This window comes from Lampetra fluviatilis, chromosome 69 (genome assembly GCF_964198595.1).
Source record: "Lampetra fluviatilis chromosome 69, kcLamFluv1.1, whole genome shotgun sequence".
Classification (NCBI taxonomy): Eukaryota; Metazoa; Chordata; class Hyperoartia; order Petromyzontiformes; family Petromyzontidae; genus Lampetra; species Lampetra fluviatilis.
The window spans coordinates 1497663-1512700 of NC_136343.1; the positions used below are offsets into that span (position 1 = coordinate 1497663).

Consider the following 15038-nt stretch of genomic DNA (forward strand, 5'->3'; position numbering starts at 1 on the left):
CACTGCTTGCCAGCCTCGTGCCGGTCTGTGCCAGTTTAGCGCCGCACTCTACAGACCAAGTAATTCGTGACCATACTTGTATTTTCATCAAGATTCTCTCTACCTAATTTCTCCGACACTAAACAGTGACATAGGCCTGTTGATTAAAACTAAACTAAAACTTGTTTTATTATACTAAGTGAAGCTCACTGAGCTATATAGGTCTTTTTCAGAGGCAAACCTGTCCAAAAATGACAGCTCAAAGAAGTAGCTTATGAAGTCGAAAATCATAGCAGCCAAACACAATAAACGCACGTATGTAGAGGGAAAACAGGAGGACCCGGACAAAAATCCATGCGACCATGGGGAGAACAAACTCCACGTATACATGTGTCAGGGTGGGATCGAAACCACGACCTCCTGTATACCAGGCAAGGCAGATTAACATCTCGTGGCGCCTTTTCCACCCACTTCTCAGAACCCTACCATCTACTCAGAGACCCACCCACTGCTCAGGTAGCCCTGCCCATGACTCAGGTAGCAGTGGAGAGTGATTGGGTCCACAGGCTTAGGCTCCTGCGCGTGCTATGTGAGCCCAGCTATACGTATGCTGAACTTCTTTTGCACCAAACGTATCCAACCGTGCTTATCAGAGGTGCGGGGGAATGGCAACTAAACGCAAAATGCTCCAGGAGGCGTGTGAGCTCCTCGTGAAATCGGTTTCCTGCAGGCTCACTCCCCCAGCCTCCATTGCTGCACAGGGGCCGCTGCAGCCTGGAGATGGGACCGTCACTGTGGAGGGGTCAGTGTGGAGCAGGGGTGAGAGGGGGCGCTCAGAGAGTGAGTGGAGTCTCCCCTGGTGACGTCTCTCACAGAAACAAGTGGGAGAGGAGATGCGGGTGGTGGAGGAGAAGAGGAGGGAGGCGGAGGAGTCCATAAAGCGGATGGAGGCCGCACTCAGGGACGTGCAGGTAACCGCGTCTGTACCAGACCCTGTGACCTCGTAACTCGACCCTGAGTAGGGTTTGTGATGGAGGACAACTCCATTCATTCACGTGGACTTCCATTGGCTCCGAACACATCGTGGGACTAAAGACACAACGGTCAATGCGCCTCAATACCCAGGACAAGCAAATAAGTGGTTCTCATCTGCAATGAGGAACTGAATCAGTCGTGGAAATTCCACATTCTTAGGATGGGAGCCTGATATCACCATGTGAACTGCCACTTCATCTTCTGTTATATATCTATTCTGGCCAGATGAGGTGGCACATACCTGTTATCCAGTACATTGGTGGCAGGGTTCACGTTATATATATGTTTACAATATGTATCGCATTGTGCTATGAACCAAAGTCACCGGAGATCAACTCCCTGCGATGGCAAAGTAATGAGTAATATCTGTAAAGCCACAACCGCACAATACACTGAATGCACGCAGTGTGCTTTATACGATGTGCATATTCACGTAACCTATTCACGTAGTACACTCCCATTCAGTATATTGAAATGTGCTATGTGAGCATTAAAGTTAATTTTAATTTAAAAGGAGTATTCGACAGCACAGAGACACTTCGAGGTTAGGTCACCAAGTTGCATGTCCAGTTCTCACCGGTGCACCGATCTTATCACTACCCAGTCACGAAACCCAGCTCTCGTGTCCAGTCCCAGCTGGGCTTGTTTTGTGGTAGGAATACAGCTTGGAAGCGTTGCTGATCAGGCATCTTCAATTATGGCCTTTTGCTTTGTCACTCTGCTCGCATTACACACATCTTGCGCAACTCTACGAAAAAATGGGGTTCATATTTAATTATAATTTAAATTCCTTTTTTTCCTCATATTTCTGATGTAATATTTGCGATTGAGTCCTGTTATTTGCAGGGTTGATAGGTGACAAATCAAGATTGACAATTGTATTGTTCATTGGCTACCGAGGCCGTGATGCACAGGAGGGGTTCATCCTCCATCAGGTCACCGGGGTTACAGGTCAAAACGTCTCCCCTAGTGTAGGTTGCATGGCCACAGTGGCAAGAGTGTGGATTGATGTTAATGCATCTCTACGGGTCACGATGGGTCTTTATGTATCTATGAGTGTTGCCATGGGATTAGTATGCAATCCATAGTTTGGATTGTATGGCCAGTCACAACTGCACTATATTGACTCAAATAGGTCTCTATGTGTCTCTATTTGTCTTCATGTGTCTCTGTGTTTCTCTATGGGTCTCTATATCTGAGTCTCTATGTATTTACATGGATCGTGAGGTATATCTATGGGTCTCTATAGGTTTACTTTATTGCCCAGAGTTTGCGTTGTGTGGCCACAGTCGCTTTTCCATTCATGATTCAGGAAAGAGTGGTGTAAACGACACCTCCCTAAGACATAGATCAACCATTGCGAGATTAACTCCTCCTTTAATTAATTAATAAAAACAAACCACACGCCCTGCCAGGGATCGATGACCGGGGTGAGGCAGCGAATCAATGGCGATTTCGCCCGCTTGAGAGCAGCTCTGGACGAGGACGAGAAGGCGGCTCTGGCTCGTGCGGCCAAGAAGGAGCGCGAGCTGCTGACCCAGATCGAGAAGAACATCGCTCACTACCAGCGCGAGATCGGCGAGCTCCAGGCAGCAGCCACTCGTCTAGAGGGCCTAGCGCAGGAGAGGGACTCGCTCGCCTTCCTGCAGGTGAGCGATGAGTCTCCGGTGTCGCTATTTGCACATAGCCCTCGGCAGCGTCAGAGTTGAGGCTCCTGAATGAGGTTTTCACATCGACTGCGCTTTGTCACGCACGGCCGGAAATTTTGCCCGGTCCTTGCGTGCCGTCATCCCCACTCACGACGATGTTTGCAATGTAAGTCAGTGTTGATGTTCATGAGGTCATAAGCTAAGACTTTGTGGTGTAAATTCCACCCGCGGTGTTGGAGTGGGAAATCCACTGATCCCATGGGAATGGAGGCAGAGTCACAGTCATGCACCTCTCTCTCTCTCTCTCCCATAGGGGCACCTGGAGGAGACGTGCAGGTACAAGACCACTATCACTCATGACTCGACACACGACAACATGGGACTGAGTGTGGGGTGCGGGCAGTGAGACACTGGCTTTGTGTGGGGATGCTGTGTGTGTGATGATGATGTGAGTGGTGGTGCTGATTGTGATGCTGCGAGTGTCCATGCTGTATGTGGTGATGCTGTGAATGATTGTGATATGAGTCGTGATGCTTTGTGTGATGTGTGTCTATGTGATGGAGCTGTGATGATCCTGTGAGTGATGGCCGTGTCTGATCTGCTTTCACAGGAGAGGGTGGCATAGAGAAGCTCCACCCTCAGCTCCCAGCCAAGAGGACATTGCCTCACTTAAAGGCACCGAGGGAACTGTGGCCAAACTCCTGTGTGAGTTCTGCAGTGTGAAACATGGGTGATGGAGCCAACTTCACAATACATTATTACCGTGTATATGTGTGCACGAGGTCGACTCAACCTCAAATGATTACCTGGTGTTGTGTGTAAACATCGCCACGAGGGAGACAAAGGTGGTCGGGCGTGGTGCTGGCCACCCACCTCGTGTGCCGTGCTGGTCTTCATAGACACTCGCTAACAGCACTTGCCCCAATGGTCTGTTGAGGCTACACAGAGAATCTTTGTCTTTGTTCACAGCCTATTCAAGGACCCTACTAAATACAGCCACGAGACTAAGTGTGGCGTTGTTGGGTAAATAATCAGCATTAAGAGTCAGGGGTAATTGTAATGTTGAGGTGGATTGTGTGGCTGTGAATGCGTCTGTGCATTTGTGCGTGGGGGGAGTGGTGGCATAGTGGTTAGCACACTGCACTACGAACCCAAGTTCCCTGGGTTTAATTACCCACCATGACTAACATCAGTGGCAGGTGATATCTGACCCAGTCCTGGGACTCTACGAGGCAGTCTCAACCTCAAATGAGTTAATTCTAGATTTGAAGCTTTCGTAACTGCAATGATTGATATTCTTAGGCTTTTTCGGTAAAGTCACGTAGGTAAAACATTTAAATTAATAAAATAAAAATAGAAATCACGACGTTTCGGAGGCAACACAAGCTGCTGTCTTCAGGTGGAACCGTCACAGCACGATTGCTGTTTCAAGTAAGAGAAATTACAAGAAAACAGTCCTTGTATATATACTGGTTGAGGGTGGGAGGAGCCAAGGCAGGCACCTGGATATTATTATTGTGAATGGGGCTGAGCCTTTGTTATGTAGATGAAACAGCACTTTGCTACGTTGCTGGGATTAATTCTAGATTTGCCAAATATGTGTGGTAAAACTTAAAGCAGAAAAAACCAGTGTGTGAAAAAAGAAGAAACTATGCGATAACTGAATAGTGCCTGTCAAATGAGATGGTCCAAATATGTGTAGTTAACTCTTTTTTTCATGGTTAATAACATCTTTCCAATGATTACTAAGTTTGTACCCATCATCACGGTTGAAATTATGTCTGTGTTTGTATATTTGGATGGCTTCGTGTACAAACCTTTGATGGTAGCCAGGAGGTTTGCAGAGCACCTTGGTCTCTGAAAAGACAATTTCATGAGAGCCCACAGTTTTGCCGTGTTTCAGATCTGACTTGTGCTCGCGGACACGATCAGAGATATGACGTTTCTCCAATGTAGCAATCACCACAACTGCAACTCAGTTTGTAGACTCCAGGGTATTGTAAGTCAGGAATGACATCTTTCACAAATGGAATTAGATCACGGATTTTATGTACTGTACTGAATCGGACTTGGATCTTATGTTAATTTCGAATTTTGGAGATCTTTTTGGTCACGCCTGCTATGTATGTGTAATGCGAGCGTAAATGGGCAGGTTGGATGTGACGATCCGAGAGGGAGGAGTCAGGGTCACATGGGAGAGGGAGGAGTCACAGTTACGTGGGGGAGAAGTTATAACGGGGAGACAGGAAGACATCTGGGCAGTCGAGGGAGTGAAGAGGGGAGACCACATTGGGTGGCCGCCGTGCCTCAGCCTGGTGGCTGAGGGGCTCATGACGGCGCCAGCCAGCAGGGTGAGGAGAGAGCAGAGTGCGCGGGGCGCACAGGGCGTGCAGGGGTTGCATGGAGCAGCCGAGTAGCTGCAGAGCTAGCGGAGGCTAGCAGAGGGTGCGAGGTTGCACAGGGCAGCAGAGTAGCTGCAGACTAGCGGAGGCTAGCAGAGGGTGCGAGGTTGCACACGGCAGCAGAGTAGCTGCCTAGCGGACCAGCAGTGGGGCTGCATAGGGGGCAGCAGGGTAGCTGCAGAGTGCGCGGGGCGCAAGGAGAGACGACGCTGGACCGAGGAGGAGGCCAGCGGGGTGAGCGGAAGACGAACACAAATAAAGGACCGACGGAGATCAACATCGTGTCACGGAGTCCTTTATTACATTGGTGTCAGAGTGGACTTTTTCAAGGCAAAATAACATCGAGGAAGACGGCCGAGAACTTGAAAAAGCGTAACCCACTTGTTACGTCTTCCGACGACGAAGAAATGGCCGCCGGCGCACGTCCTCCAGCGGCTACGTGGCGGTCCAACTTGAATCGCTGCAGGCCGTTCTGCTGGATTTTGTCACCTTGGTTGCGCCGGCGACGAGGCCGGATCGGCCACGCGGCGGGCCTGGAAGCGGTGAGTCTCCGAGTGGGGCTGCGCCTTCCGCCATTGGGGCCTGGCCCACGCTTCCCGCCCTCTCCAACACGCGGCAGGGCGCCGCCATATTGGGTGTGGTCGGGGCGAAATGGCGGGAAGCCGCCATCTTGTCTTCACCGCGGCGGGAAGACGCCGCCATCTTCAACATCGCGGCGGAGAGGCGGCCGTGCGCTGCCATCTGGAGGTGCCGCGGGGTGATTCCATCTGTATATGCCTGCCATTGTTGATTGGGTGATGCACGAGTTGTGGTCACATCGGCCTATGGCTGATGGCTGACCTGACAGCCCGGAGGCGAAACGCTCCATGGTATGTCTCAAACTAATGGGCCGTGTGCTCATATGGCTCAGGGAGTCGTGGTTCAGTTGTGCGGTGGCAGACTGAACCTGGTGTGCCGGGGGCTCACGGGATTTGGAGTAGAGGTTCCGTTACGTGTCAGCGAATGGGGTGACCTGGCTGGCATGGAACGGGGATTCTCTTTGTGGGTCCTCCAGCTGGAAGGGCCGCGGACTTGTTCCGCTCTGGGTTAGGGCGTTATTGAATCTATAAGAGAACATTGCCCCGTGGGGGGGGGGGGGGGGTCGATGGGGTCTGGCATTGCCGGGGGATGAACCTTCCCTGGGCTATAAAGCGTCAGACTATAAGATGCTGGTGTGTGTCCATCGCTGATAGGATAGTAAGGGAGGAGCATGGCCAAGTTGCTGCTCATCCCCGAAATTGCACTAGCCGAGAGTATGGTCAGTGCATGTTGCTGTGGTTTGACGACCACGGTGAGGGTTAGGACGAGTTAAACGTTACCGCTGGGGAGCGTGGTTCTCTCCACGCGAGGGTGTGCGACTGAGGGCTTTGTTGAGAGTGACCGTTGGTACATGCTGTGTACGTGCGATGTCTGTGCTGGTCCTCAAGGGAGGACTGCTGGTGGGCAAGAGCAGGAATTTTTTTGTTGTTGTTGTTGTCACGTGTAAATAATATTGTTGTTAAAATGTAAATACTGGGGCATCCATCGCGTCTATTTTGGGTATTTATTGGGGTTTTCTTAAGCGGGCCGGATTTACATCATCTCCACTACCCTGGGGCCGGGTGGCTGTCGTGTACGACATGCGGATGTGCGTTGTTGTGCTGTGCCTCAGGGGATTGGATTCTCCTTCTCGTCACAGATCTTCGGCGCCTGCCACACTGAGTGTTACCTGGTGTGCTAACTGGATGAGGACTTAAAGGAGCAATTGAGCGCCCGTTCGTCATTCCTGCTCTACCACTTGCTCTTTGACGTTGGACTTGAGCCGAGCGGATGGAACAGCAACATGGACGCGCTCTAAGACACCACATTCCTGGGTTGTGCGCGTCGGCCGTTCTTGCGTGTCGGTTGCCGTTGTTGTCCATTGTTCCATTCTTATTCTTGTTGTTGTTGCGCGGAGGACAGGCCGGTGTTCTGTTCCGGATCCTGATCCCTCCCCTTTCGTTACTTGTGTTGTTGTTGTTATAATCTCCGTTGTGTCTGGGGGACTCCTGATTGTGATGCCTTCGCTCGCATTATTTTGTTCTGTTTCAGCCGAGGACGGCTGGATTTTTCTCTACGGGGGAGGGTGGTGTAATGCGAGCGTAAATGGGCAGGTCGGATGTGACAATCCGAGAGGGAGGAGTCAGGGTCACGTGGGAGAGGGAGGAGTCAGGGTCACGTGGGGGAGAAATTATATCAAGGAGACAGGAAGAGATACAGGGCAGTCGAGGGAGTGAAGAGGGGAGACCACGTTGGGTGGCCGCCGTGCCTCAGCCTGGTGGCTGAGGGGCTCATGACGGCGCCAGCCAGCGGGGTGAGGAGAGAGCAGATTGCGCGGGGCGCACAGGGCGTGCAGGGGTTGCACGGAGCAGCCGATTAGCTGCAGAGCTAGCGGAGGCTAGCAGAGGGTGCGAGGTTGCACAGGGCAGCAGAGTAGCTGCAGACTAGCGGAGGCTAGCAGAGGGTGCGAGGTTGCACAGGGCAGCAGAGTAGCTGCCTAGCGGACCAGCAGTGGGGCTGCATGGGGGGCAGCAGGGTAGCTGCAGAGTGCGTGGGGCGCAAGGAGAGACGAAACTGGACCGAGGAGGAGGCCAGCGGGGTGAGCGGAAGACGAACACAAATAAAGGACCGACGGAGATTAACATCGTGTGACGGAGTCCTTTATTACATATGGCAACGTGATAGTTTTGATCGGAGTTTCATGTGGCTGTTTCTGTATGCTGGGAGAAACAGCTTGGCGGATAGTGCGGTCAGAGTATTCGTTCATCCTGAGGGCCCGATGTACATGTCTTAATTCACTGGCCAGGTGGTGTTGGTCAGAAATGCCATGAGCTCTGTGGTATAGCGTTTTGATGAGATAATTTTTTTGAGATGGGTGGTGGGAATCAGGTTTCAAGTAGGAATCTGTGTGGGTGGCTTTCCTCCAGACAGGTCTCCTCTCAAACATATCTAAGAATGGTAGTTTACCATCTTTCTCCACTTCCATGGTGAATCTGATGGATGGGTGTCTGGAATTGATGTGGTCCAAGAAGTGGTTCAATGCTGGGAGGCCATGTGGCCAAATTACGAAAGTGTCATCCACATACCTCTTCCACAGGGAAGGATGCAGGGTGGATGTCTGGATGGCATCTGATTCAAACTTTTCCATGAACATGTTGGCTATCACTGGTGACAAGGGGGAGCCCATAGGGGTACCCTCATTCTGTTTGTAGAAGGTGCCATTCCAGGTAAAATAAGTGTTGTGAAGGCAATGTCTAACCAGCGCAGGTACATCCCAATTCAATCCATGTTGGACCAAGTCCTCAATTATTGTTAGGGTGTCAGGTACTGGGACTTTGGTAAACAGAGATACTACATCAAACCTGACGAGGATATCATCAGGAGATAGTACCATGTCCTTGCCTGTGAAGGGAAGCAGAGTATCTGATAGAAACCGGGCTAGTTTGTAGGTAGGAGAGTTGATCTTTGACACGATGGGTCGTAGTGGGGTGCCTTCTTTATGGATCTTGGGAAGACCAGAGTCTGGGAGGTCTTGCCGCCGATGGTTTTAGAGAGGGACGTTTGGTTGGTTCGATTAGGGAAGTCGAACTCGTGGTGATTTTGTTAGTTTTTGTTGTTGGGCTGTTAGTAGGATCGTTTTTAATTTTGTAGTAACTCCCATCATTAAGTAGGTCCAGGATTTTGTTGTTGTATGAATCTTTATCCATGATGACCGTGGCATTGCCCTTGTCTGCTGACTTTACCGAAACTTTACCGAAAAAACCCAAGAACTCAAATGAGTTCCTCATGCAGGTAATGATCAGAATGATGGTGATAGTGGTCGTGATGAGGATGGTGCTAATGATGCTGTTAATGATGTGATGGAAATGGTGATAGCATTGGTGATGGTGTTGGTCGTGGTGATGGGAGTAATGGTCGTGGTGATAATAATGACATTGGTGATAACATTGGTGGTGATGGTAGTAGTGATATTTGTTATGATGGTCATGGTAGTGATGGTGGTGATGGGGATCGTGGTGATGGTTGTGGTGATGGTAGTGATGGTGGTGGTGATGGTGGTGATGTTGCTTATTGTGATATTGATGTTGTTGATATTCAGCGTTGACGATGGTGGTGATGGTGATGTTTATGTTGTTGTCATCTATTTGATGGCAAGGATGCATTGTGATGGTGATGTTTGTGATGTTATTGTTGATGGTGAAGATGATGGTTGGATATGGTAATGTTGATGGTGATGATGCTGGATAATGGTGACGATGGTGTTCTATAGTGACGTTGTTATCGCTGTTATGACAGACGGACGCTCACCGACTCTGGACACAAACTCAGCTCATAACCAACTCCAGATCTCCTCGGATCTCAGGACGATGACGCTGACCCGTGACTCCCAGGGTCGCCCCGATCACCCACACCGGTTTGATGGCTGGTCACAAGCCCTGTGCAGTGAGAGCTTCTCATCGGGCCACCACTACTGGGAGGTGGACGTGGGGAACGCGTGGTGGTGGCGGGTTGGAGTTGCGTACGGGACGATCCCACGGAAAGGGAGTGGTGGTGGTGCACAGTGGCTGGGAGGGAGCAACGCATCCTGGTGTTTAGAGAAATGTGACGACAACTTCTCAGTGTTTCATGGTGGAGTGAAGACTGCACTGTCGGTGAGGGGGGCCCCCTCCCCCTGCAGAATCAGGCTTTACCTGCACTGGGAGGGGGGGCTCTTGGCGTTTTACCGCGCCGACTCCATGGAGGTGATCCACGAGGTTTGGCAGAGATTCTTGCAGCCTCTCTACCCTGGGATGTGGGTGGGGTATTTTAAAGATCCATTGAAGATCGTGGATCTGAGTCGTGCATCCTGAGCATGAGGAGAAATAGAAACTCAAGAAACCGAGACAGAAACCCAATAAACCGTGGAGAGGGTGGATGGTGAGGAGAGGGCGAAGTGAGGGGGAGGTGGAACAGAGGGTGAGGCAAAGTGAGGGGAGAATGGAGAAGGGAACAGGTAAGCGTGGAGGGTGAGGGTGAAGGGTGAGGAGAGGGTGAGGAGAGGATGGGAAGGAGCGGGTAGAGAGACGGCGAGCAGACGGTGAGGTGATTGGGAGGATGAGGTGAAAATTGAAGGAAGGGTGAGGAGAGCATGGAGGGGTAGGGTGATGAGGGAGGGTGAGGTTCAGGTTGGCGTGCGTGAGCGATGTGGCTGGTGCAGTACAAATCGCACTGTGCACTCGCGTCACCACACCTCATCCCTGAAATTCACCATCATCATCACCCCATCATCATCACTGTAATCATAACTATCGTCACCTCATCATCACTACCATCACCACCATGACACCATCATCGCCATCACCACCGTTATTATCACCACCACCACCATCATAATCACCATAGTCATCACTACCACCATCATCGCCAACATCATCATCACCATCATTATCAACCACCATCACCATCATCATTACTATCAACACCACCAAAACCATCATCCCCAACATCGTCACAATCATCACCACGATCACCACCATCACTATCATCATCACCCCATCATCATTATCACTATCAACACCTTAATAATCATCACCATTATCACGTCCATCTCCATCATCATAATCATTACTTAACATGACCATCATTATGAACATCATCACCATAACCATCATCACCACCATCATCACTATCACTGTCATCACCACCGTCAAAACTACCATCAGCATCACCACAACCACCATCATGCTCATCACCATCAATATCACTACTATCATCACCACAGTCATCATTACCACCACCATGATCACCACCATGATCACGACCATCATTACCATCATCACTATCAGCACCCACATCACCATTTTTACCATCACAATCATCACCATCATTACCATCATCAACATCAACACCACAAAAACTGCCATAATCATCACCATTATCACATCCATCATAACCACCATCATCATCACTATCATCTTCACCGTGAAAACCACCATCACCATCATTCCCACCATCTCCCTCATCACCATCATTACCACATCACTGTCATCATAACTACCACCAACATGATCACCACCATCATTATGATCATCATTAACGCCCACATCACTACCACGATTATCACCATCACCATTCTTATTATAATCATCACAACCATCAGCACGATTTGTAAGAGTGAGTGGAATGGGGAGTGAGTGCTTGGGTGAATGAGATGAGCAAGTAGATAAGTGACAGATGGTGGGTGATTGAATGGTTGAGTGAGTGCATGGTTGATTGGGTGAGATTAGGGGTAAATGAGTGGGTGAGTAGACGGGGGAGATGGTTGATGGGTGAATGAGTGCATGGGTGAGTGGATGGGTGGAGTATTTTAGTTGGTGAGAGGGTACGTGATTGGGTAAATTGTTGAGTGCGTTCGTGAGTAGAATAGTGAGTGAACGATTGAGTGCATGGGTGATTGAGATGGTGGGTGAGTGAGTGGCTGAGTGGGTCAGTGGTTAAGTTAATGGGCGAGAAGGTAGGTGAGTGTGTAAATGATTGAGTGAGTTCAAGTGAATCGTCTGGAACCGGGTGTAGAACTCGAGAGACAAGGACAGCAGTCTCATTTGCAAGAGTGACCTGGGGCTGGGGGATCTCCAAAATAACAAAAACGACGTGAGCACAGGGAACAATAACAAAGCGAAGATAAATTATGCAACCATCACCGTTTCGATTTAAAGCTATTCGTGACTGCAGGGATTCATCTTCTTGGTTCTTTCAGTAAAGTCATGTAGAATGGAAATAATAAAATAATAAAAATAAAACATAATAAAATAATTCTCACGACGTTTCGGCCACAACGCAAGCAGCCGTCCTCAGGTGAAGAACAGGTCAGCCTCTGTATTGCCGTTCCAATCCTTAAGCGGAGAGGTAATTCCTCAAATCCTTACCCGCACCACACGACCGTTCTATTTCTATATCCTGAAACGTGGTCAAATAATCCCCACAACCCACACAGCGTGCGGCGGCCTTCATCCCGCAGTGGATTAACAAAAGGGCTGTACACGGACAGCATATTGCATTGTGGTTAGGATACGGGATCAAGAATTCACGTACGTATGTTGAACTTGTTTCGCACCGTACATTGCCAACTGTCCAAATCGGTACGAACTGTTTTCTGTGAAAAAAAAAATAACTTGACGTAAGTTAAATTGCGTCGACAGCCGAGCAATCATTTGCATGCAACTTGGCAACTTGGGTGTATGCAACTATATCACTTCTACATGGACGTCTCTGCAACAGGTTTCTCACAGTGGAACGAGATTACTTTCAAGCATCGATCTCCTTTGCGAATCATAGCAACGTATTGCATAATCACGCCTGCACAGAACTGAACTGTGATAAACAGTTACAATCCAGATGCAGGTGAGGAGTCGTGGTAACCAGAACAGGGGGCAGACATTTTAGTCACTGAGACTCGTCTTTTGTTGTGCAACTACTCGCACAGATTTTGACAAAGCAGCTGCAGGTAACTAATTCACACGATTTCGAGTAATTTGGTTGCGCAACTCATCAAGAAAATGTACAATCAGTTTTGATGTAATCCGAATTCAATCATTCAATCCGTGTCCATAATCATCAGCATGGTCCTTACCACTGAAACATGTAGGATCAGTAGGACATTACTTTGAGGATACAATGCCATGGTACAAGCAGGAAATGCCGATTTGTAGATAATTTAAGTGGCACAGCCGAAGATGGTTTACCTCGACACATTTGTCGCTTCTACCTTACAGGACATCTCCTGCTCAAAGGAGACAAACTTAACCCACGATTCATGAACGCATTTAACAATTACGCTGGAATATGCTCACACACAGCAGAATGGGGAAGATAAGGAGGCGTTCCAAGAGGGAAACACTTCACATATTCAAGGGTCTCTCCATGGACATGGATAGTCGGGGGTGGTTGGCTGATCCAGTGGCGGTTGGTGGACGACCTTGGCTTTGGTGATGTTCAAGAGTGGTACTGCCCACCCACCCCCACTCCTCGTGTGCCGTGCCGGCCTTCAAAGGTGCAACTCGCTAACAGCACGTGGCTCAGCAGAAGTGTGCTAAGGCTGTACGGGGATATTTGTGAATACCTCTACAGTCTTGTCATCTCCCACAGCTCCGAGATTACGTAGCCATCGCTGCAATCATATTTAGTCAGCTGGGAAGAGTAAGACGAAGTTCATTCGCAAATCAGTGGGGTATCTCTCAATGGATCCCCCTGTATTAGGGTGATTTCTTAAGGTTGTGGTTTGTATGTTAAAGGTGGTTTCAGGTGTTGGTGGTTTGTGGTCAATGCAGGATTGAACGCTTTGTTACAATGTGGCTTTTTATTAAATGGTATATGGGCAGCTACACGAGGTTATTTTGTTTTAGCCAAATGAGAGTGAGTGGGTGCGTGAGATGGTGAGTGATTGAATCAGTGAGTGGGTGAGTGTAAAAGTGACACAATGTGAGTGAGATGGTGAGTGAGTGAATGAGTGAGATGGTCGGTGAGTAAATCGATGGGTGCGTGAGATGGTGGGTTAGTAGGATGGTGTGGTGAGTTTAGGGCGATGTATGTGAGGTGAGTTAGCATGAGATATGTTGAGATAAGATGATGTGAATTGAGATGAGGTGAATTGAGGTGGGATGAGATGTATGAGATGAGATGAGTTAACATGTTAGCTGAGATGGACTTTTACCAGCCACCCCTGGCGCTCACGTCAGCACTTTTCATAACGAAAGAACCAAAGAACAGTGCAGTACTTTATGATGACAAATACGACAAATGCACGCATTACACCGTGACCACGGGACTCCGGGAGGAGACCATCGACGACTGCCGTTCAGGCGGCTCCGAGACCTCAGACTGCAGCTGCGCCAAGCTGTTCAACGTGCGGTTGAGATGCGTTACGACGACCCCATCATAAGTTGAAAATATCGTAAGTCGAAGATGGCCTAGCCTACCCAGGAGTCTTAAAGAATGGTGATAATTTAGCAAAACAGAGCAATTTACAGTACCGTACTGTATCAACTATATAATGTATGTATTTATTAATTACAATACTGTATTGCACAGTAAAATGTGAAGTAAAAAAAACAAGGTAAATTCCTAGCCTACCTAAATGAACTGCAATTTAATAGAAAGTTTTTTGAGGAAACAATCCTATCTGCTTTAAAAACTTTTAACATGCATTGAACGTATCGTATCGTGGTAACCTTAAAATGAAATCGCTAAAGCTACGTATCATACATACATTGAACGCATTGTAACGTATCATATTGTACTGTACTCACCAAGATTCTGTCCGTCGTCTGCATATTGAACGAAGTTAGGTTGTTGATGGCAATTTTGTCGTATCGCTATCGCCATCGTAAGATCGAAATATCGTAACTCAGACCATCGGAACTCGGGGACTACCTGTACAAACACCGTCTTTTTGAGTGCACACTTCTACAGCGCAGTTGTCAGTGCAAAACAAGACACCCCCAGCTGGGTGCTGGGAATCCTTGAGGCTGCAAACGACTTCACTGCAGATTCGTGTATCCCGGGTTCATGCTGCTTCAAGGCCGTAGCCATGGAGTCAACATTGGGGGAGACCAAATCTTCCAGGGGGTCTGGGGGTTCCCCCCGCCCATAAAAAAATCTAATACTTTTAAAACGAATTTCCTGCCTAAAATATATAAAAAATCACTAACAGATAGGATGGACTATTTATTTATTTTTTACAATAATGTCTAATAGTGTATTGTATGACATTGCTGTTTTTCTTTTTTTACCTTTTCTTGTTTCATTGTATGTAATGGCAGAGATTAGGGATTAATAAACTACAACCATAACCACAATCATATAAACAGAAATCTATTTCATAGTAATATATTGGGGGGGGGGGGGGGGCATTTTGAGCATATTTGAATATTGGATGTGT

The 15038-nt window shown here is 48.6% G+C and overlaps 1 pseudogene; it reads left to right on the forward strand.

Annotated features, from left to right (window-relative positions):
* LOC144952664 (E3 ubiquitin-protein ligase TRIM62-like) overlaps nucleotides 1-15038 on the forward strand; it is a 262485-nt pseudogene that overhangs the window by 15405 nt on the left and 232042 nt on the right.